The following is a 24,502-nucleotide window of genomic DNA, read 5'->3' as shown; positions in this document are numbered from 1 at the left end:
AACTGATGTCGTTTGTTGTGTTTACGGAGATACCGAGGTAGACGAAGTCTTTTACTACCTCAATATTATAGGAACCAACTTCCACAGTCGGCCCGAGCTCAATGGACGCATTGCGCGTCGACACCATCAACTTGGTCTTCTCACCGTTTACCGCCAGACCCACTTTAGCAGATTCTCCTTCGACCTTTATAAAGGTATCAGTTACTTCTTTTACTGATCGTCCCATGATGTCTATATCATCAGCATAAGCAAGTAACATGTGGCTATTGGTGTAGATTGTGCCACTTCTTTTGACGTTTGCCTCTCGTATAACCTTTTCTAGCAGGATGTTGAAGAGGTCACACGAAAGGCTGTCTCCTTGTCTGAAACCTCTTTTGGTACCAAACTCTTCGGAGAGGTTCTTTCCTATTTTAACTGAGGACCTCGTGTCAGTTAAAGTCATTTTACAAATCCGGATGAGCTTTGCGGGGATACCAAGTTCAGACATGGCTTGGAATACCTTTGAACGCAGCGGGCTGTCGAAGGCTGCTTTATAATCGACAAAAAGGTGGTAGGTGTCGATCTGCATCTCTTGGGTCTTCTCCAGGATTTGCCGCAGGGTAAATATCTGGTCAATGGTGGACTTGCCAGGTCTAAAGCCGCATTGGTATGGTCCAATTATCTCGTTGACCATAGGCTTTAGTCGTTCGCACAATATCCCTGACACGATCTTGTAGGCAATAGGGAGTAGACTTATGCCCCTATAGTTAGAGCATACAGTCGTATCTCCCTTCTTGTGGACGGGGCACAGGATACTCAGGTTCCAATCGTCGGGTACTCGTTCTTCCTGCCAGATGGTGCTAACTAGCTGATGAATACACCTGATCAGCGTGTCGGTTTTGAACAGCTCGGCTGGTAAGCCATCGGCCCCTGCTGCCTTATTATTCTTCAGCCGATTTATTGCTGTCTTTACCTCATCTTGGCTGGGCGGTATACATTCAATACCATCTTCTGGGATTGGGACTGTGGTATCTTCGTCGTCTTCGCTGCTATTGGATACCAACAGATTTGAACAATGTTCTTTCCATATCCTGAGTACACTATCAGTTACCAAATTACCTTGCTGGTCTCTACAGGAGGATGTGACTCTTTGGTAGAATTTTCGGACTTCATTCTGGCTCCTGTACATATCGATTTTTTCACACTCCCGCTTTTCCATCTCTCTCTTTTTCCTGCGGAAAAGATGTTTCTCCTCTCTCCTTTTCTCCCTGTATCTCTCTCGTGCGCTACGCGTTGCTACGGATTGTAAAGTAGCCTTATATGCCGCATTTTTCTCTTCGGTGGCAGCACGACACTCCTGATCATACCATGGATTCCTTGGTGGAGGTCTCTGGTATCCAAGTATGGATTTTGCGGCTGTTTGAATGGAGTGGGCAATGCTTTGCCATTGCGCTGATATGTTATCGGGATGAGGAGGGCTTTGATTAAGCAATTGGGCTAGTTGAGTGGAATATGCTGTGGCTATCTGTTGTGATTGCAGCTTACCGATGTCTAACTTTCGTGTTGTGTCTGTTCGTACTTTGTTTGCTACGTTTAAGCGGGTGCGTACCTTTGCTGCAACAAGGTAGTGGTCCGAATCAATGTTTGCGCCTCGGAACGATCGTACATCCAACACGCTGGATGAATGTCTTCCATCTATCACAACATGATCAATTTGGTTTCTTGTTTTCTGATCTGGAGACAGCCAGGTGCCCTTATGAATATCGAGATGATTAAATCTGGTACTGCTAACTACCGTGTTTTTTGCAGCTGCAAAGTCTATCAGCCTCATACCATTGTCAGACGTTTCACTGTGGAGACTGAATTTCCCGACTGTTGGGCCAAAGATATTCTCCTTTCCAATTTGGCATTAATATCGCCTAGAATAATTTTAATGTCATGGGCAGGGCAACGGTCATATGTTTCTTCTAAGCGCTCGTAAAATATATCTTTGGTCTGTTCGTCCTTTTCTTCAGTGGGAGCATGAGCGCAAATAAAGCTGATGTTAAAGAATTTAGCTTTTATTCAAATTGCAGCAAGTCTTTCATTCACTGGGGTGAAGCTGGATACCAGATGTTTTAGTCTCCGACTAATTACGAATCCACAACCAAACTCATGCTTTACGTCATGGCAGCTATAATACAGTGCGTCCGTCAACTTTAGGTGTTGTTGTGACGCCTTTCCCAATCCATCGTATTTCCTGTATGGCACCGATATTACGGTCTTGTACTTTTCAAGTACGTCTGTCGATGCGAAGACTGCACCTTCTCTATAAAGAGTGTGAACATTCCAGGTGCAGATTCGCAGATCATGGTCCTTAAAACGTTTGCGGGATTCGTCAACTTTAGAAGGGTTTGTTTTTCTTTTCTTTCGTTTTTCCATAGTAGGCTGTTTTTTTCTAGGGGAGGGTTACTAACCCGACGCCCAATGTTAGCTCACTACCTTTAACGGGTGTTAAAGGCAGTTCCCCAGGTGACACCACGGGGAGGTCAGTGTCCACTTGGGATGAAAGAGGGACCAAGATAAATCCTGGGCTTTGCCATGTTAAAACCGGTCAGGGCCGTTGCTTGGTATCTTCCATCCCCTACGTCACCTGTGTAAACGCTACGGTAATTTATTAAAACGATTTTTAAAGGCCACAATCCTACCTACCTTTTAAAAAGAACAATGAACACAATATCTGTAGTGGGATTCTGTAACTCATTTTTGCTGTTATCGATAATTGTCGGTAAAATTAAAATGCTTATAATTTCAATAATTAACGAAAGTTTTCGGTAAGTTAACAATGAATAAAAAGTAGTCGCTAGCCTTTACCGACACAAACAGTGATGCCAACTTTTCTTTATGTTTTTAGTCATAATTTTGCGATTTATTTTTACCGATTTTTGTCGGTAACAGCAAAAATGAGTTACAGAATCCCACTACTGTTATAGTTTATGAGATTCAGCTACTTCTTTCTCTAGACATTTTGCAAAAATTACATATTTCCCAAAAAATGGGGAAAATGTTCGTCTTTAGGGGCACCCTACGCCCACACCTTTCAATATTTTCACCTAATTTTTTGGTTTCCCTAGTTTCAATATATTTCTGCTATTGAATCCCATGTAGAAATTAAATATGTTTGACAAAACAAAATTATGATTTTTGGCCATTTCTGAACCACAGTGCGTCGATGGAAACAGAAATATTTTATAGCATGCGATAAAAAAGTCTTTTGAATGATATCGATATTTCCTAGACGACTAAAAGGGTATATCCATATACGACTTGAAGCGAGTCTATGGCCAACATGTGGGGAACCTTGAAGAAAGTCTCTATAGACGAAATGCTGACGTTATAGACGACCAGAAGGGGGTCCTTAAGATGACCAAAAAGAATGTTTATAAAGTATTTGAAATTAGTCTTTATAGACGTGTTGAAGGGAGTCTTTATAAAAGGCATGATGGGAATTATTATAGACAACTTGAAGGGAGTCTTTATAGACGACTTGATAGAAGTCGTTTTAGAAGACTTGAAGGGAGTCTTTATAGACGACCTGAAGGGAGTCGTTATAGACGACTTAATGGAAGTCGTTTTAGACGACTTAAAGGTAGTCTTTATGTACGAAGTAAAGGGAGTTTTTATAGACGACTTGAAGGGATTCTTTATAAGCGACTTGAAGGGAGTCGTTATAGACGACTTGATGGGAGTCGTTTTAGACGACTTGAAGGGAGTCTTTATAAGTGACTTGATGGGAGTCGTTTTAGACGACTTGAAGGGAGTTTTTATAGACGATTGGAGCTTTTATAGACGTCTTGAAAGTAGTCTTTATAGACGGCTTGAAGGGAGTCTTTATAGACGTCTTAATGGTAGTTTTTTTTGGACGACTCCATCTCATGCTAACGGCTAAAATCTTTTAATTTTATTTGTGGTTTTATCACTGATAGCCAACAAACGTTGTTGCTGTTATTGTTGTTGTTTTTTCTACAAGAACAAAATAAATGCTCTCAGTTAGTCTCTGTGCCTGGTTTATTGTGGCAGATTATAAGATATTCACACTGACGTCGTTGTGTGCACTCCATATAGCCAAGCTGTGCGATATTTGAGCACCAGAGTGTTTGCATGTGTGTGTGTGTGCGTGGTATACTGGCACCGAATGCGCGCTCGTATCGTTATTTATTTATTTTTTGGCCAAAGTTTATAACTTTAATGGCATTTGCGCTGTTAACTTCATTCACTGTCGATTGTTGAACGAGCGCGGTTGAAAGCTTTGCTAAAAACAGAGCGAAATAAAAATATCTACCGAGAAAGAACGAGAAATACGCAAAGACGAGACATAAAAATAAAGTTGGAAAATTAAACATAATAGTTTTGCGGCCGTTTTAATAAAAAATAATAAAAAATAAATTCTTTTGAAAAATAATAAAAATCAACATAAATTATAGAAAAGAATATTCAGTGATTTGTGTGCATAATTTAGCTTGCATAAAATTTATGTGCTGTGGTGTTGTTGGGAAAAAAGGTAAAATTGGCAAATAAATTTTATGAAAAAATTATGGTTTTAAAAAGTTAAAAAATTAATTTTAAAATGGTTTCATATCATTGGGGTAAAGAAGTAAAATAAAGAAATCAATATAAAAAATCGTAATGGCATCGATTTGTGGTTTGTTTAAATCCATACTTATAGTGAGTGATCAGTGTGAATTTTTATTATTTTTGAGGATTTATCTCGTATCAAATGGTCGATCGGTCCATGGTGTCGTATGTTTAATAATCCTGTTACATGTTGTGATTTTATGTTACACATACGCAGGGTATTTTATGAAAAGGAATAAAAATTGAATAGTGTGGGTTTTAGAAATTAAAAAGTGACAGAAATTATTAAAAAATTACAACACTTGCAAATTTCAAAGAATAGAAACCTAATTTTATTAATTTAATTTTTGGTACCTTATTTTGAGGAATATTTCTCATTGATCGTTATTGGACACCGCAAATCGATTAAATAAAAAAAACAGTGTTTCGAAGTGTTTTTTAATATTTGAAAAAAAAGTAAACCCCTTGTAGTGTATATGGGGATTTCTGAGCGAAATCGGAGACTTTTTCAAAATACGGCTTTGTATTTTTGGCTTTGTTCATCAGCAAAAAATTTCAGTATGTTTTTATTTTTATTTATTGCTTTATCAGCTATTTAATAAAAAATAGAAAAAAATACACAATGGGCTTGGATGCAATCTTCGCGATTTAATATTTAAAATCAATTTTTAACAATGATAGACATACTTCAATTTTCTTGACATTTTTATACCCTACACCACACTGTGGTAAGGGGTATTATGTATTTGTGTATGTAACATACAAAAGGAAGCGAAATAGACCCATAGTTCCTTTTGGGGATATACATATAATCACTTTCTGAGTCGATTTATGCATGTCCGTCCGTCTGTCCATGTATTTTTGTTCGCAACGTACAATAGTGGAATTCTGTAACTCATTTTTCGAGTTACCGACAACTGTCGGTAAAATTAAAAAGCTTTTAATTTAACGAAATTTATCGGTAAGTTAACAACTAAAATAAAGCTGTCTCTAACTCATACCGATAGAAACAGTGTTGTCAACATTTATTGATACTTTTTATTCATAATTTTGCGTTTTAATTTTACCGATTATTGTCGGTAACTCAAAAAATGAGTTACAGAATTCCACTACAGGTCGCATTTTTGTCCGATTCAGCTGAAAATTGGGGACTACTATTTTTTAGCTATTGCTTTTGGTGAAAATCGGTTCAGATTTGGATATAGCTCTCATATATATTTTCGTCCGATTCCACGTATTTGCTGCACCAAACACGCTATATACGTCCGATTTTGATCAAGTTTTGAATGTGTGACTGAATTCGGTCTACAAATAAGTGTGCCAAATTATATTGAAATCGGTTCAGATTTGGATATAGCTCCCATATATATTTTCGGCCGATTTCACGTGATTGCTGCACTAAACACGCCATATACTTCCGATTTTGATGAAATTTGGAATGCTTGACTGAATACGGTCTAGAAATAAGTGTCCTAAATTATATCGAAATCGGTTCAGATTTGGATATAGCTTCCATATACATTTTTGGCCGATTTCACGTATTTTCTGTACCACACACGTTATATATGCCCGATTTCGATGAAATTTGGAATGTGTGACTGAATTCGGTCTATAAATAAGTGTGCCAAATTATATCGAAATGGGTTCAGATTTTGATATAGCTCCCATATATATTTTCGGCCGATTTGACGTATTTTCTGTACCAAACACGCTATATATTTCCGATTTCGATGAAATTTGGAATGTGTGACTGAATACGGTCTGGAAATAAATGTGCCAAATTATATCGAAATCGGTTAAGATCTGGATGTAGCTCCGATTTATATTTTACATATTCACATTGGTGTAAGGTATCATATAGTCGGCCCCGCCGACTAGTTACTGACTTAAATTTGCACTTAGTGCATATTTACATTAGGCAATTTTCCTTGCGGCAACTGTCAGTTTAATGGAGAGAGAGAGGTGGGGCATATGCAACCCCTTGCCTCTCAACACCCTCTCTCATCTACAAACTGACAATTGCCGCAAGAAAAATTGCCTAATGTAAATATGGACTTACTGAAGATTGTCTGCAATTCTGTCCATAACTAGTTCCAGATTCGCACAACTGGTCCATACTTTGCACATTGTAGAATTTCTTCCATACGTATGCAGGTATATCAGGTTCGAACATGGACCATATCGGTCCAACCCTTCGAGTACCTTCCACACAAAATTTCAAAAAATTGCGGTTTAAGGAAAACTCTCGTATTCGAAATTTCACACGTTAGGTTGTATGGCGTTACTCACACATTATGGAACTAGGGCAGTGAACTAGAAACTCGATTGCCCAACTCCAATTACGACGCACAGTTTTTTTCGGGGCAAGTTAATACTTCCTAACTAGGCGTTTACACACAGACAGTATTGGCAAGACAATAGCTAAGTTACAAACCATTTTCACCAATACTTTCATATTTTTCTCTACACATATTTAAAAATGTATCAATGTATTTGTGAAAAAGGTTTGTATTTTTGCTATTGTCTTGCCAATACCGGCATTTGTAAACGCAGGGTAATATAATTACCGATAAGTTCTGAAAACACAAACAACGCTACACGCCATCTATACACATATTATCCGAGGGCTGAACCAGAAAAAGGCATGCGAAAGTACAGCATTGGTGGCGCATGACTTTTCAAAACTCTTTTATACTTACTAGGCGTTTACACACAGACAGTATTGGCAAGACAATAGCAAAGTTACAAACCATTTTCACCAATACATTCATACTTTTCTCTATACATATTTAAAATTTTTATAAATGTATTTGTGAAAAAGGTTTGTATTTTTGCTATTGTCTTGCCAATACTGGCATTTGTAAACGCAGGGTTAGGAGTGTTGGCGTTTTTTATTTGGGATGACGACTTTTGCTTTTCAAAATAGTCAGGTTTGACACTTGGGTATAAAAAGTTTCTTGTTGAAAACCAAGAAACAAGGGAACTGATGAAGATCTGTGGAGAGATCTGAAACTATAGTCTTCCCTGCCTTACCGCTTGGTAAACATCGCCAATTTTTTCCCACTAAAAAATTAAAGTCGTTTTAATAAAATATTAAAACAACGATTATGGGATTATTAAGCCTGACTATTTTAAAAATTCAATACTTTCACGATCTATACGCCAGTCGTATGCGGAATTCAGGGACAAAAAATCGAATCCCCATAGTGTGAAACAAAGAGTTCCCCAAGCTGGGCTGATATCTCCGTAATTGCTTCACCTCTAACTTTCCTGTATTCCACCCCCTTCAGATGGCATTGAGATGCTTACGTATGCGGATTATTTGAAAAATCGTACTAAATCTTTCCACACGAGGAATATGAAAATTATACCCCCCTATGTCTACGGTCAACCTGCTCACCACATGGACCGCGGATATGAGCACAGAGTTGAATTTCCTGATTGATGACAACAGAATTCCGACCACTAACTACTCTAAGATTCTAGGGGTAACATTTGACAGTGACAGACTTCCGAAACGTCATACAACTGAGTTGTTTCAGTTATTTCTCGTGCATTGTAAAAGCATTTTTAAATGCACGCCGTTGCGAAATCTACCGAATGCATCAGTTTTCTACCAGATGCTTATTTTGTTTTATTCTGCGTTTCAAAAGCGCACTGCGATATGGAATATGATGCTTAAAGCTTAAAACACATCCAACGTTTGAGTAAAGTTTTGTGTCATTTCTGGTAGAAGAATAAAGAAAATTTGAAACTTGACATCACTTTGTCTTTTATTCTTCTACCAGAAATGACACAAAACTTTACTCAAACGTTGGATGTGTTTTCAGCTTAAGACATTGTCTGACTTCCGAAACATCAGTTGCATTGTATTCGTGCATGAAACTATGGGTTCATAGATCGAGTTCCACAATACTGCAATTTCGAAGAACCCCTAGTTTCATGCACGAATGCAAAGCAAATTACGTTTCGGAAGAGAGAGAGAGAGATCCAACGATATAAGAGAGATCACATGAAGCTGGTAAGGTGAGAATTTAGGCAGATGCATTCAGAGATGCCATAAACAACAACCTTGTGAATGCGATTATCGGGGACCACATGCCAGAGTAATTTTGTCTGAGCTACGTTAAGGTGAGAACACAATGAGAAATTCATGCTTATCCAAGCCTGACTTTTTGTAAAAGAATAAAGGGGAGGTACTACCTAATTAAAATGCGATCTTGCATTTCTTTATTTTATCGCATGAATTCAGGCGTGGATAAGCATGAATTTCTCATTCTGTTCACACCTTTAGGGATGGTGCAGTCGTCTAAATTCCTATAGGGTAAGGATTGATGGCACCGTGCAAAACATCTGCCCAGCATGCGATACAGGCCCACAGGTCACACTGCACACTTTCAAATTACCTTTCAGACCTACTCAGCGAACTCCAATTATTTTGTGGTTAAAACCCATCGAAGCAGCCACAGATTAAGCAGAAAAATTAACTTACAAAAATATCATATGCTTTTACAATAACAGCATAAGTAAAAATTCATACGGGGATCAACGAAGAATCGAAGAAGGGATCTATGAAGATCAAAAGGTCTTGTTATTGAAGACCAACAAGACCACAAGGTCTTCTTATAGAAGACCACCGGATCTTTTTATAGAAGACCACAAGGTCTTCCTATAGAATACCACAACGTCTAGTTTAGAAGGCCACAAGGTCTTCTTATAGAATACCAACAAATCTTCTTATAGAAGACCACAAGGTCTTCATATAGAAGACCACAAGGTCTTCTTATAGAAGACCACAAGGTCTTCTTATAGAAGACCACAAGGTCTTCTTATAGAAGACCACAAGATCTTCTTACAGAAGACCATAAGGTCTTCTTATAGAATACCATAAGGACTTCTTATAGAAGACCATAAGGTCTTCTTATAGAAGACCATAAGGTCTTCTTATAGGAGACCACAAGGTCTTCTTATATAAGACCGCAAGGTCTTCTTATATAAGACCGCAAGGTGTTCTTATATAAGACCACAAGGTCTTCTTACAGAAGACCACAAGGTCTTCTTATAGAAGACCACAAGGTCTTCTTATAGAAGATCACGAGGTCTACTTATAGAATACCACAAGGTCTTCTTATATAAGACCATAAGGTCTTCTTATAGAAGACCACAATGTCTTCTTGTAGAAAACCACAAGGTCTTCCTAAAGAATACCACAAGGTCTGCTTATAGAAGATCACAAGGTCCTCTTATAGAATACCACAAGGTTTTCATATAGAAGACCACAAGGTCTTCTTATAGAAGACCACAAGGTCTTCTTATAGGAGACCACAAGGTCTTCTTATAGAAGACCACAAGGTCTTCCTAATAGCACAAGTCACAAGAACATCAAAAAGTCTTCTTATAGAAGACCACAAGTCCTTCTTATAGAAGACCACAAGTCCTTCTTATAGAAGACCACAAGGTCTTATAGAAGACCACGAGTTATTCTAATAGAAGACCGCAACGTCTATTTTAAGAAGCCACCGGCTCTTCTATAGAAGATCACAATGTCTTCATATAGAAGACCACAGTGTATCTTTTATTTGAGATCACATGGTATTGTAATTGTGAAAGATCTCCGTTTTAATTGTGCAAGATCTCCGGACCACAACGATTTCTTAAAAAAAAGACCACAAGGAAGTCTTTAAAAAAAAACCCTAATATCTTCTTATAAAAATCACAACCAAAAAAGATGATACCCACGTACATACAAATGTTTGTGGGGGTCTTACGTAATATTTGAAGATCTATTGATCAAAGAAAACGTGAAGTGTTTAAGTAAACCCCGAAACACATAATTTGTTATTCCAGACATCTTCGAAAAAAAGTCAATGTCCCACATTTATTTGGACGTGATGGCAAACTACAAACATCGGCATAATATAGAAGAGCTTTTAGTTGACTTTAAGTGAAACTAAAACTGTTAATTATATTATTAACTATTATTATTATGATTGTCATTTTTAGTACAATAATTCATTTTTAGTACAATGCAGATAAACTTAAAATGGCATGTTTAAATGAACATGCTAAACACCAGTTTTTATCTGTTTATACCAGATGAAATGTGTTTATGGTGCTAAAATATTTGCGCTTAATAATTGATATATGTGTTCTAATAAAACCAAATATTTAGAAAATATATTTGCGGATTTAAAGGCCAAATTTCCATAGATTTTTTTCTTGCTTGCTTCGCTTGAATTTCTGGCAAAAGAATAAAGAGCGAATAAGACAAATTCGAACTAGGTTGCCCATTGCCTTTTATTCATCTTCCAGAAGTAAGGGCTGAATCACAATGGATTTTTTTTTTGCTTGCGTGGATTCATTTCGGGTATAAAGGACGGCCAAGGCGAATTTGAATTATGTTGCTTTTTTATTTATTCGTTTATAGCTCATTTAGATTAGCCATAAATCCTCGACTGGATTTAATAAATCCAGTACAAATCTCATTGCATTTAGATATACATTTTGGAGGATTTAAATGGCAGTCAGCTGATTTTTGTTCATAGCACAATTACCAAGGTAGATGCATCAGCCCATCTGATCGAATTCGAAGAATTTTTTGTAAATTGAATTCGTCTCAAAAAACATACGTCAAATTACAAATTTATTGTTTAATACTAAAAATATTAGCACATTATGCTACTAATGCTAACTAAAGAGCAAATAAAGAATTATTTTATCGCAGTTCGCCCATCTAAAATAAATAAACGAATTATTTTATCGTTTAGACATCATAAATATTAGTCTTGGTTGATTAAAAGCAACTTTGTACATCAAAAAAAATTTAATTTTTCAGCCTTGTTTAAAAATTTTTACATTTTGAGTTGTTTTTAGTGGAGCAATTCACCGATGCATCTACCTTGTTTCTTGTGCCAGTTTGCAACTTTTTGTATTTTCTAGCAACATGTTGCAAAAAACAGAGTTGTATACGAGGATTTATGCTAGATTTAAAACAAATCCACTCAATAGAAGGATTTATTGTTGTATGGGAAATCTGGTAGATTTTGGCTGGATTTAGCAAATAAAACCTGATAATGTGCTAAATCCGGCTAATGAAATCATATCTAAATGGGCTATTACAAGCCTTATGCCCTATGCTCCACATTGGAGTAAAAAATAATAAATAATAATATAAAATCAAAGCGAAAAGATAAATCTATCGAGTTTTGGCCTTAAGAATATCAAAACCTCACCCTTTAAACCATATTTACTCTGGCAACTAAAACAGGTGTTCTGGAAATTGACGCAATTTATTTGACAGATATTTTATGGAATTTATAACTTAAAGGACGTGTTTTGTCAAAACCCTTTTATTCCTCGCTTGTCATTTGTAAACTCTACAATTTTGCCTGAATTAATTAGTTATTATTATTTTGTTTTGATTTAACAAAAAAAAAACACTTGCAAATAAATTGCAATTTTTCTTCAAAACACGAGTAATTAGCACACAAGTTAACAACAAATATTAACATTTCAAATTTTTGAGACAAATTTTCAATAGCTAATTATCAACAAAAAACAAAAAAAATATGGCTGTTTGGGCAAGAATCGAAAAATTCCCAAACAAGTGTTCTTCGCTGCTGCTTCAATTAATTATTCAACACTGTTGTTTTGCTAATTAAATGATCATGTTCTGTTTTTTATTGAAATTTGATAAATTAAATTTGAAATTGCAAAAAGGAGAACACTCGATTCATGGAAATGAGTGATGGCTAAATACGGACTGCTAGTTGAACGTGAGTAATTTGAACTATGTTTTGTTTAGCGGAACTTAAGTTTTTACATCTAAACAGGGAATTGAAGGTTAATTCAATATTAAAAATAGAGTGTGTCATTTATGCTTGGTTTACATTTACGAAATCCACTAGATTTCAACTGTCAATTCCTTTGCGTATACGTCAAATGAAAACTCATCTGAAATCCATTGGATTAATTTGACATTTAAGCAATGGAATTGACAGTTGAAATCGAGTGGATTTCGTAAATGTAAACCAAGCATTAGATAGTATACACAAAGTCCAAATTTTAATAGAAAAGTTTAAGGCCTACGTACATAAGCTGCCTCGCCTGGTTGACTCGCTTGCTTCTGATAAAAGAATAAAAAATAAAAGGGCAACCCAGTTCGAAATTTGCTCGGCCTCCTTTATTCTTTTATTTTTATTATGTCAGAAATGAAGCAGGAAAGCAAGGCAACCAGGCAAAGCAGCTTATGTACCCAGGCCTTTACAATACCTTGGCAATGTAATAGCCTGTTTATATTATAGCTTTTTGTCGGGTTATACTTTACATTTACGAAATCCACTCCATTTCATCTGTCAATTCCTTTGTGTATACGTCAAATGAAAACTCATCTGAAATCGATTGGATTTCATTTGACGTTTGAGCAATGGAATTTATAGTTGAAATCGAGTGGATTTCGTAAATATAAACATAGTATTAGGTTTCTTTATGATGGTTTATTTGACATATACTCAATAGAATTGACATTTGAAATCCAGTGCGCTTATTAAATCCTTTTATATTTAAACATACCATAACTGTAACTTGGATATTTCGATTAATTTGGTTGACATGTATGAAAACCATTGTCAAATTAATACCTAATTTACATTGACACTTAAAACAAGTATTTGGGACAAATACGTCATATATTTAAAAGTAGTATTTATGGCAAATACGACATATGTATATTTGACAGATATTCAATGGAACTGAGAAATTAAATGAAGTATGTTTAAAAAAAAACCTGTTAGATGTAAATGGATCGTAAGTCATTTCTGATAGAAGAATAAAAGATGAAGGTTAACATAGTTCGAATTTGGCTAGGAATTTCTGTATCCTTTTACATATTTTGACATTTCTGTTGACATATTCTTGATAGCATAATATGTAGGAAACAACTGGGCTGCGTCTTCCCTATAAACACGCATTAATCCGATTTATTTTTTGTACAATTATTTATATATGTACATACGTATGTAAATGTTTAATCTTCTTTTTTTTTGCGAATTTTCACATAGGCATGTTAATTTCTTTGTACATATAAATACATGTGTAATTTTTAGTGAGAAAATATCGAAGGAGATTACAGACTCACATGTGAATGTATATATGTTCGTGATTAAGTGTGAATAAATATTTATTTTCTGTTACATTAATAATCGGAAGAAAAAGTGTTACATAGAGAAATGTCATATGATCGATTATTAGCAAACATTGTCATTTGAAGCGACTTGGAAGAATTGTTGACATAAATAAATTTATATGCGGTGAAAGTAGACTACGTGCTAATAAAATAAAATATAAATTACTGACTCTTTAAGTTAGTCATAAACAATGGGGGGAATTAAATGTTATTCTATAATGAATTTATCACAAAGATCATAGTAGAACATATCAACAGTGTAAAGCCGAAAACACATACAACGTTTCAGTAAAGTTGGACGTCATTTCTGATAAAAGGATAAAGAAAAAAACACGATCTATTACCCCGGTTACACTATTGAAGGTTAACCCACTGGGGTTAATAGATCCAGTGGGTTAATCTTTGCTGGTTACACTTAGCTTTTCGAGGGTATAAACTGTCAGCTGATGTTTGTTTACGTATACATACAAAATAACTAATAAAGTCGTGTTTTACACTTTTACAATTTCTCGTGTGAGATACGTCCCCTCTTTGCTCATATTGGTATATTTTACACACAGGAATACATTTTTGTATCATGGTATCAAGCGTACTTTTTGTTAAAAAAGTGTATAATGTAAAAAAATAAATAATTTTATGATTTTCAAATAACTTTAGATTTATTAACTCCATAAAATCTCATGCGACCAATCGTAAACGTGTAAAACACGACTAACTCTGTTGCAAAAACAGTTGCAACTTTTGGTACTTTTTGAGTAGAGTTGGATTTTTGTGCACAAATACCGAATACAACACTGTATTTTTGGTGGATTTGTGTCGGATTTAAAATAAACCCAGTCGTGAGAGGATTTAATTTTTGTATGGCAAATCTGGTCAGATTTGACCAGATTAAGCAATAAATCCTCATGAAGTGGGTTAACCCGGCAAAAAGCTGTAGTGTAACCGTGCTATATGTTGCCCTTGCTCTTTTATTCTTTTAACAGAAATGACGCAAAACTTTATGGGTACTTTACACGATATGTTTTTTACATATGAGTTGTCACTTCTCCCATACAAAATGTATATGCAAAGTGACAGCTCATATGTAAAAAACATATCGTGTAAAGTACCCATTACTGAAACGTTGCATGTGTTTTCGTTTTTACTGAAACGACTGTTAATAGATCAAAGCTAATAAAGCAAGATGACTGAGTTTGTGCTTCTATTTATGGTAAAGGGCTAAAAAGCAAATGGCAACGCAAATCGAATTTGGCTTGGACGTTCTATTCCCAGAAACGACTAACCTTGCGTTTACACACGACAGGACAGTTTAGTACATGTATTGATTTTCAAAAATTCAAAACTTGCCTGTGTGACGTAGGCGGCTAGACAACTGCAAAAACCGTTGTAAAATTATGAATGAAAATCGTCGATTTCTTTTCGTTTGTCGTTCACATATTTTGTTTTTGTTCATGTTCTTTTGTTTTCAACACATTTCAATTATTATCTCACACATTTCTGCAAAAAATGTCAAAAATTTGTTAAGCCTACTGTCTGTAAAAAATGATGGACAGCTGGGAGACAACCGACAAATGTATGTATGTGTTAGTAAATCAGAGTTGCATTTAAAGACAAATTGTCTGGTGTAAACGGCTAGAAAATCCGAAAACACATCTGACGTTTCAGTAAAGGTGGGCATAATTTCTGATAAAGAATAAAAGAGCAAGGGCAACATAGATCAAATTATTCTTCATTCATTTATCAGAAATTGCGCCTAACTGTACTGAAACGTTGGATGTGTTTACGGCTTTAAGCAAGAATGTCATGCTGCTTATGTCCCGAGACTTCAGTTTCGAATTTTAGATTTTATTGTAAATTAGACAATTTCGAAAATTCTTCACACTTCTATTTTTTGAGGCATTGGGATGGTTTTCCCTGTCCTTTGTATAAAGAGAAATCTTTTGTAATTACCATTAAATATACACAAAGTTAGAACAAAATGGTCTGTTCCAGAACTGCAAGAATCTACTATTTTTTAATATTTTTTCCGATAACATAAAGGAAAAATTGTTATCGTAGTAAAAAATAGTAGCTTCTTGCAGGTTCTGGAACAGAACAAATGTTTTCCTAAAATAGGTGCTTAATGCTTGGTTTACATTTACGAAATCCACTCGTTATCAACTGTCAATTCCTTTTCGTATACGTCAAATGAAAACTCATCTCCATTGGATTTCATTTGACGTTTAAGCGATAGAATTGACAGTTGAAAACGAATGGATTTCGTAAATGTAAACTTACTATAAGTCTATAGTATAAACATACGATAATAAATTCCCTAATTGCCTTGGCAAAACATTCAATTTTCATACAAAAAGATTCCAATCGATTAACATCGTATACGTTAATGATTAACAAAATTATTATTTTTTTTTTCGTTGTCATTATCAAATTCCAATAAAGATGTGCCAACACCTGATGTAAAAATAATTATAAAAACTTCTGTGGATTTTGTTACTATACCACAAGAAAACATCTTTGCTTCGATTATGTAAAAAAAAAAGCATCTGTGCGATAATCCAACAAGTCGGTAACAAACTGTTTAAACCGCATTTGTTTGGTAATTTAATATAAGATTACGTTTTCATGATATTTAAACGTTATTTATAAAGTTTCTTTTGTTATAGTGAGACACAAATGTATATATGTGTCATCATGTGTGTTAAATATTAATTAATCATGTAATTTATTATAACAAATCCAATGGAACTGGAGCGTTTTTTGCTAATATCAGAAAACCCATCAAACGTTTGAGTAAAGTTTTGCGAAATTTATGATAAGATAATTGGGATCTTTGTTGCCTTTGGTCGTTTATTCTTTTACCAGAAATGACACAAAATTTATTCAAATGTTGGATGCGTTTTCGAAATAAATGAGAAAGGGCAAACTAGTTTGAGTTTGTCTCGCTCGTTATATATTTTTTTTTACCAGAAATGAAGGCAAGAAAAAATACATTGAGTTTTGCCCCCCAACGCCGAAAACACATCCAACGTTTCAGTTATATTGGGCTTCATTTCTGATAAAAGAATAAAGAAAAAATCGATCTATGTTGCCCTTTTATTCTGTTATCAGAAATGATGCCCAATTTTCTGAAACGTTGGATGCATGGCGCAATATACAAGGTGGAATACTAATGGGCCAAATACATACGGTCCGTTGTGTGACGCGTTGAACAAGCACATGAAAAATGTGTAAGTGATGCCAAATTTGTTCTTGAAGTTTTCATGTGGTTGTTGTAACGCAACGCTCAACGCGCCGTATGTGCAACGGCCTTAAGGCCAGCTGTTTTCACCCAATTTGTCAAATTCATCGTTATCGTCAATTATTCGTATTAAAATGTAAACAAAAATGTTGACAACTGGAAGAACTTTTAATCAAAATAGTCTTGTTGTTGTAGGTTCTGGTTCACCTTATTGATTTCATCATGGTTGGATATGTCTTCGGCTTTAAGCAGGAATGTCATGCTGTCATTTGTGGTAAAATAACACAGAATTGCCAGATCACGTTTTGAATTAAAGGCCTCGACACATAAGAAGCATGGCATTCTTGCTTAAGTCATATCTGTGATTTCAGAATCACATTTGAATTAGGTCCAACTTGGTCTTTAGTCATTTACCAGATATGACTTAAGCAAGATAGCCGTGCTTCTTAAGTCCAATTTACATATGCATATTAAATGATTTCGTTTTACGAAATCCTAGAATCAAATGAAGTGTATTTACATCTGTTTTTTTGCGTCATTTGCTTACGCACACAATCGCACATACACACTTATACAATAACACAAACACACGCACACAATATATTTATTCAGAAAAATAGGAATTTCACAACACAAATGTGTATCAAATAACTTAAATTAATTCCAAAAACAAAAAAAAAAACATAATTTTTGCAAGTTTTTTAACCATTTATTTTCACTTTTGTCATCGTTTGAGTATTTTTGTTTTTCTACAACACACACAAACAAACAAAGGCATCATAAAACAGTTGCATTTTTTGGTAGTTTATGACGAAAAAGCAGGGTTGCGTATAAAAGTATGGTGTTTTCGTGCGTTGTTTAGAATAAATGAAGTAGCTATCGTCATTTATTTTTGTGTGGTAAATGACGCAAAATGTTGCCTGTTTTAGCAAATAAATGACGAAACAGCCCTAAATGACGAAAAAGTTGCTAATGTAAATTGGACATTATGTGTCGAGGCCTTATGGGTACTTTACACGATATGTTTTTTACATATGAGTTGTCACTTTGCATATACATTTTGTATGGCAGAAGTGACAACTCATATGTAAAAAACATACCGTGTAAAGTACCCCTTAAGTCGTAGTTGGACATTTTTCTTCCCTCACATTTCTTTATTTCTTTACCAGAAATGACTTAAGCAAGAATACCAATCCGCTTGTGTATCTCCGCCTTTAAACAAAAAATGCAAAGCACCCTATGCGGGTCCCCTCCACTTAAAATTTGTTTATGTATTTCGATATCGGCTTTATTATCTTCTTATTTTTTTTTAAATATTGTTAATCTTCTCTCTCAGTACATGTTACTATTTGTCGTATATTTAGCCATTGATGATGCTTATAATAAAGCAAGGTTTTATTTATTAACAATCGTGGCTAAAACAAATTGATTTTGAATGTGCTTTCACATTAGCGTCAGATAGCGGTAATTATAGTAATCCGAAAAAAAAACCAACAACATGCAATTGAAACCAAATAATTTCTTTAATGTCATATTTATTTTCATTAATGATTTTGTAAGATTGGAAGATAATGCGCAAACCGTTGTATTTTAGTTACATTGTAGAAAAATATATACTCAACACACACTTGAAAAAAATACTTGGACTAGGTAAAAGGTAATATGCCTTTATATAGTACTGGATTTAGTAAATCCGGTGGAATTGAATTGTCAATTCCATTACATACATATACGTCAAATAAGTTTTCATAAAGAAGGATGACTCGGCAAAAAGATGTAATGTAAACATAGCTTTACACTTTCTATATAAAACTGGTAATTTATTAAAGTGACAACTTAATTGACGAGCTTTATTAAAGCTCGATTGATATTAAAGCCAGGTTTATAATGTTTAAGGGACAGATCAATACACAATTTTTTTCCATGTTAAGTATAAAAACACGAGAACTCTACCAATCTCTGGCTGATTTTGGCCTGAAATCTAACCCAACATGACAGGACAGTTGAGTACATGTATTGATTGTCAAAACCTTAAAACTTGCCTGTGTGACGTAGGCGTCCAGACAACTACAAAAACAGTTGTAGAATTATGAATGGAAATCATCGATTTCTTTTTGTTTTCCGTTCAAATATTTCGTTTTTGTTCATGTTCTTTTGTTTTCAATACATTTCAATTATTATCTCACTTATTTTTACAGAAAATGTAAAAAAATTGTTAACCCGGCTGTCTGTGAGAAAATGATGGACAGCTGGGAGGCAGCCGACAAATGTATGTATGTGTTACAGCCTGTTTCTCTATGTCGAAACGAAAATGTGTGCGAATGAAACACTACCAAACTCGTGTGTGTGTTTTCAAATTTGTTTCTGTTTGGAAGCAAAAGCAAAGGTAATAATTTTTTGAAAACAAAAGTTTGGATGTTTTTCATTCGCAAACATTTTCGTTTCGACATACAGAAACATGCAGTTAGTATTTGCAGACACACTCTCTTGTGTAAACGCCTAGTAACTCTGCATTTAAGGTGTGAACAGAATGAAATACGCCGCTTTTTTCACGCTCAGTTTCATGTCAAAGATTAAAGGCCAAGTACTACCTAATTCAAATGCTGCATAAATAATTTGAATTAGGTAGTACTTTGCCTTTAGTCTTTTACATGAAACTGAGGGTGATAAAGCGGCGTATTTCATTGTGTTTCAACCTCTACTCATGACAAAAGAGTTGAGTTCAGTATTAGGTCTGTCTGGTTGCTTTCCCAGCAAAATTGACAAGCAAGAACTTTCTAACCCTGCGTTTACAAATAACAGGACAGTTGACTTCATGTAATGTTTGTCAAAAACCCAAAACTTGCCTGTATGACGTAGGCGTCCAGACAACTGCAAAAACAGTCGTACAATTATGAATGAAAATCATCGATTCCTTTTCGTTCACATATTTTGTTTTTGTACATATTCTTTTGTTTTCAGCACATTTGAATTATCATCTCACTTCTTTTTCACAAAAATGTCAAAAATTTGTTAACCCAACTGTCTTAGAAAATATGATAGACAGCTGGGAGACAAACGACAAATGTATGTATGTGTTAGTATATCAGAGTTGTATTTGAAGACAAACTGTCTGGTGTAAACGCCTAGTAAAGTGGGGTACACACCGACAGTCAAAACTGACAGTCAACGTCCTTTTAGTACAATTTTCTCGCAAATAAAAGCATTTCTTTAGCTAAAAATATATGAAATGCAATATGCAAAGTGTTATTTACATATTAGGAAAGTAATTATTCAGCCAGACTTTGATATTAACGAAAAAGACCTTGATGAGTGTCAGTTTTGTTGGTCAGTGTGTACTATGCTTAAGAGAGTAAGGAGATTTTATTCTCTTCGGCAAGAAAATTGTAAATAGTAAACAAACACCGTCCCAGTAAAAACCAGCACGCAGTCAGCCGACTTGCCAAAATAGAACAATTTCTCCGCCAGTAAAGGAAGCAAAAATTTTGTATTGCTATCATTTTGTATTTTATTAAAAATAAAAAAGAAAATGACCCAACAATACATTTTTCCACTTTGCAACTTTGTTCTAAAAAAAAAACAATGCAATTAGGCTTGCTGTTTCCACAATAAAATTTTTTTAATTTAATAAAAGTAACGAAAACACACAGCCAAATTCGAACTTGGTTGCACTTTGTTTACATTCTTTTACCAAAAATAACGCAAAACTTTGCTAAAACGTTTTTGTGTTTTTGGCTTTACCAACGATATTCAAATACCGTATAAAGCCGAAAACACATCCAACGTTTCAATAAAGTTGGGCGTCATTTCTGGTAAAAGAATACAAGAACAAGAGTTACATGGATCGATTTTTCTTTATTCTTTTGTCAGAAATGACGCCCAACTTTACTGAAACGTTGGATGCGTTTCCGGCTTAAACTCAAAACTTTATCCACGTTATCCAAATAACGTTAAAACTGTAACTGCAAAATTCATCTAACTACCTTAATTATATTGTTAAACTTTAAGAACATTATCCCATCTCAGCAATCTTATAAAGTAAAAACAAATCTTATCTAGTTAACTAATTTAGACAACAATTTTAATCCTAAAATGCTTTCAACCGGGTAATGGGTGATATAAAAAGCCAATTTAGTAATTTGTCAAAACAATCACGATTCTATTGTGACATTTTATAAAGCAATCAAACGAATGACAGTTAAAAACGTTTTTATGGAATGTCATGCTGGTGTTATTTGCGATTAGAGCGAGAAGGAAATAAAGTCAAGATATAAATAGATTTTGATTAGGAAGTATTACCGCGTTTGCACTTAAGCGGATTAACCCAGTGGGTTTGGACTTCAAATGTCAATTCCATAGCGCAAACGTCAAATAAATCCTCTGGAAGTGGGTTAACCCGGCAAAAAACTGTAGTGTAACCGTACTATTACCTTGTTTGCACTTAACCGGATTTAATAAACCCACTACTGGGTTTCAAATGTCAATTCCATAGCGCAAAAGTCAAATAAATCCTCATAAAGAAGGTTAACCCGACAAAAAGCTCTAACGCAAACGCCGTTTATGACTTTTTTCAAGGTGGATGCTTTCACTTACAGAGTTTGACAACGCTTTTAGGAACACGAAGAAGTGTAGGAGTCATTTTTAAGTTAAGGTCCTGGCACATAAAGCCCCAAACTCAATCTGCTCGTTGCTTGCTTTCTTCGCTTTGCTCTAGTAAAAGAATAAATGAAAAATAGAAAATTAGTTCGAATTTGTATCCGCCGTTCTTTATTCTTTTATCAGAAATGAAGCGACGCAAGCAAGAAAAATCCATTGAGTTTCGGCCTTAAGCTCGTGGGTTTCTCGTTTCAGTCTTTTTCGGTAAAGGTCAAAAGACAATCTAGTTCGAATTTGTCTCGGTAGTTCTTTTTTCCTTATGACTTAAGTAAAGCCGAAACACATCCAACGTTTCCAAAGGTCAACATAGATCGAATTTTTCGTTATTCTTTTATCAGAAATAACGCACAACTTTACTGAAAGGTTGGATGTGTTTACGACTTTTTACTTTTTTCACGTGATTGTTGTAACGGGGCACTCAGTGGAGTGTAATACCCTAGACAGACGGCAGAGTTAATTTGCATTAAAAATTCCTTAATTTGAATTAACTTTTTACCCTGACAGACGATAGTTTCTGCATTTATGAAACACCTGTTTGTGTTGTTTGTTTGTACCCAGCAGACCATTTCATAAAGTTTTACAAAAGTTCGACAAAATATCCGAAACAAATATACTTTCAACCGTTGACTTTTTCACCACGATAATGCAAAAATAAATTTAATTTATTCGCGATATTTTTGAGTCTTTTTAATATTAAAAAATGTCGCAAAACTCTAAAGGAACATTTGAAGAAGATATTATTTTCGATAGAATTGGTATGGTGGGTAATGAAATGCTTGTGAAAATAAAAATTTTAAAAATAGATTTGATAGAAGGCGCGAAAAACAATTAGCTGCTATTCTATTCGAGAAAGACCACTACTTATTTGAAAGAAACGCGAAAATTTCTGATTTGTTTCCTTTTTTATTTTCTTAAACATGGAAATTTGACAAAAGACAATTGATTTTCAATGCAAATTGTGTCTCAGAGCATGAATATGCTCTCTGTCCTACATGAATATGGGCTCTCTTTTACAGCATTGCCATATTGATACCTAAATTCAGTTTAAATTTCCTTTAATTTTGTGCATTAAGAATGTGGATAATGCACGAATTAATTTGAATTAAGGCAGTTAAATTAACGCTGCCGTCTGTCTAGGGTATAAGTAAAACTTTTTTATTTTATAACAAAATTTTGGAAATCTGTCGCTGCTTGTAGGATTGACAAATCCTCAAGCAGGTTTACCCTGCAAAAACCCCTAATGTAAACATGACGAAAGATCGAGGAGTACGTTTATAGTAGAACTTGTTATTATGATAATGGCTTTAAATTACATTAGTCCCGGTCCACACTAGAGTAGTTTCATGAAAGAAGGCCTCGGTACATAAGAAACCTCGTTGGCTGGCTTTCTTGCTCCGCTTTATTTCTGGCATAATAACACTGCAATGTTAATTAAATTTCTGTCATGAAACTATTCTAGTGTGGACCGGGACCTACATATACGTCAAACAAATCCTCATTAAGGAGGTTATACACCATTTCCACTTAACTGGATTCAATAAACCCACTGTGTTCAAATGTCAATTCCATTGCGTATATGTCAAATAAATCCTCGTAAAGAAGGTTAATGTAAAACGGCGTTTGCTTTTTGTAGGATTAATGCTAGGTTTACATTTACGAAATCCACTCGATTTCAACTGTCAATTCCATTGCTCAAACGTCAAATGAAATCTCATCTGAAATCCATTGGATTTAATTTGACGTTCAACCAATGGAATTGACAGTTGAAATCGAGTGGATTTCGTAAATGTAAACCAAGCATAACATTCTATATGAGGATTTATTTGACCTATTAATACCCCGGTTACACTTAAACGGATTAGCCCAGTGGGTTTGGATTTCAAATGTCAATTCCATAGCGCAAACGTCAAATAAATCCTCTCGAAGTGGGTTAACCCGGCAAAAAACTCTAGTGTAACCGTACTATAACATTTGAAATCCTGTGGATTTAATAAATCCGGTTATATGAAAAAGTACTATAACCCGGCAAAAAGCTCTAGTGTAAAGGTGCTATTAAATTAAACTAAATAAATGTGTGTTCGTTTACTCACAATTTGTACAAATTGTTACTGGATACTGTTCGTTTACTCTTCAGTACAAAGCAAGAGACCTTATTCGTTTACAAGAAGTTACTTGACTTGCACAAATTTGTACAAATTATTGAGTAAACGAACACACCTTATGTTAGTTCAGATAAAAACCCCTTTAACTTATTTATTGATAATCTCTTAACGTATTTTAACCACAAAAGAAGAGGAATTAATTATGACATAAACCAAGTAATTTTACAGATAATTTTGGAAACTAAAAACCACACAAAACATTAGCCTCAATATATCTGCATCTACATTACATATGCACAGGCGGCATACATACACATGTAAGTGTGCTTGCATGTGCATCTGAGGTTGTTGCTGTTGTTATTATAATGCACCTCATTTTCTTTTTGTATTTTCGTTTTGTTTCGACCATCATCGATCTTGACCAATTGACTATAAGTAACTGAACATGTTGTAATTTCCTTACATGCAATTTTATTACTTGGTTTTTGCACAAGTTCATACAACAACAAAAGCTAATAAGTTTTTTTATTTCGAAGACCAGTTGACAACAAACGTAGTTACAAAGCCGGCCCCTAAACGCCAAATGAAAACGTTTTTTTGTTAAAGGCCGTTTGGGGGCTGGCACGTAGCCAGCAAAATACTGAGATTTGGTAAAATCAGCTAAAAGTGTTACAAATTTTGCTTATACCTTTTTGTCGTAGTAATAGCTGCAATAGTTTGTGTGTGTTT

The 24,502-nt window shown here is 34.8% G+C and overlaps 1 protein-coding gene across 3 annotated transcripts in view; it reads left to right on the top strand.

Moving 5' to 3' along the window:
• Positions 1-4,109: 4,109 nt before the first annotated feature.
• Positions 4,110-24,502, top strand: part of LOC141387731 (sialin) — a 54,699-nt gene continuing 34,306 nt past the window's right edge. The window contains exons 1-2 of one of the 3 annotated variants that reach the window (XM_073957837.1): positions 4,600-4,844; positions 5,016-5,151. The gene's annotated coding sequence lies outside the window, so the exon portion shown is untranslated. Of the gene's footprint in view, positions 4,520-4,599; positions 4,845-4,958; positions 5,152-24,502 lie in introns of those variants that run through there. The other 2 variants (XM_073957835.1, XM_073957836.1) reach the window with 2 other exon arrangements.

The sequence above is a fragment of the Musca autumnalis genome, unplaced genomic scaffold (genome assembly GCF_047663935.1).
Source record: "Musca autumnalis isolate F117 unplaced genomic scaffold, ASM4766393v1 scaffold_5, whole genome shotgun sequence".
NCBI lineage: Eukaryota > Metazoa > Arthropoda > Insecta > Diptera > Muscidae > Musca > Musca autumnalis.
This window is presented reverse-complemented; position numbering and strand designations above follow the sequence as displayed.